Here is a 1,330-nt window from a genome sequence, read left to right on the forward strand (position 1 = left end):
GTCCAGCTATAAAGCTGATGATACTATGAAGATATTGAAATGAATCCAATGTCTCAATCAACTTTCAAATGAACACATTCCATTGTTTTCAAGCAAACATTTTTGCTTTTAGCATAGATCAACTTTGGATTACAAACTTCCTCCAAACTTGTCAGCAGTATTTTTGTTTCTTTTTGTACTAGTGATAATGAAAGACAAAAACATCACCTTGCCTTCAGTGTCAGAGATGTGCTTCTGTTCAAAGGAGATCAACCCCTCAGATTCTGTGTTGTAGACAGAGGGCACATGGGAGAATGACCTACACTCCTGACCCTGGTGTGACGTTCTGTCCATTGACTTGTTACTCTCAAACAAGCAGAATGACTCTTCTCATGTAGGTGCCATGTAGGAGGAGGACAGTGTCTGGCTGATTAGGGTTCAAATCCCAGCCCTGCCCCTTTCTAATTTTGTGAGCTTGTTCAGTGTGATTCACTTCTCTGAGTCTCAGAGTCTTCCTCTTTCATACAAATTAGTAATAATACATCATTCAACGAGATGATATATAGGGAGCATCTCAACTGTGCAGTAGGTCTCAGGTGATAGCGATTTCTATTGTGAGGTAGATTCCAAGCCACAGAGCCCCACTCCCCACAGTAAGCCTACTCTGAACTGAGCTTGGGAACATGGATGGGAGTGTGCCAGGCTGCCTACCTGCCTACCTGCAGACACAATTCAGAGTAGCAATAATAAGAGCAAAGGCAAATTGACTTGAGTCTAGAGGGCCAACCCCTTCCTCTCTGAGGACCACCTCAAACACATGAGCAGTCCAGCCTCTGTTCAGGAAGAAAATGTGTGAATCACAGCCAACAGTCCCAGGCCTCTGCTGAGAGCAATAGAAATAAATTGTAGATCATTTTAATAAGAGGTCATTTTGGAACCCCAAGGACAGTTATAGTTAGAGTTGATTTAGGCTGGCCTGAGGATTGTAAAGAAAGTATGCCTGTGGTCTTTAAGTCCTAGAGCTTCCTTTGGGTAATTATAAAGAAATACAGCAGGGCCGGGCGTGGTGGCTCAAGCCTGTAATCCCGGCACTTTGGGAGACTGAGACAGGCAGATCACGAGGTCAGGAGATCAAGACCATCCTGGCTAACACGGTGAAACCCCTTCTCTACTAAAAAATACAAAAAACTAGCCGGGCGAGGTGGCAGGCGCCTGTAGTCCCAGCTACTCGGGAGGCTGAGGCAGGAGAATGGTGTAAACCCAGGAGGCGGAGCTTGCAGTGAGCTAAGATCTGGCCACTGCACTCCAGCCTGGGCGACAGAGGGAGACTTCGTCTCAAAAAAAAAAAAAA

This window comes from Piliocolobus tephrosceles, chromosome 8, assembly GCF_002776525.5.
Source record: "Piliocolobus tephrosceles isolate RC106 chromosome 8, ASM277652v3, whole genome shotgun sequence".
Classification (NCBI taxonomy): Eukaryota; Metazoa; Chordata; class Mammalia; order Primates; family Cercopithecidae; genus Piliocolobus; species Piliocolobus tephrosceles.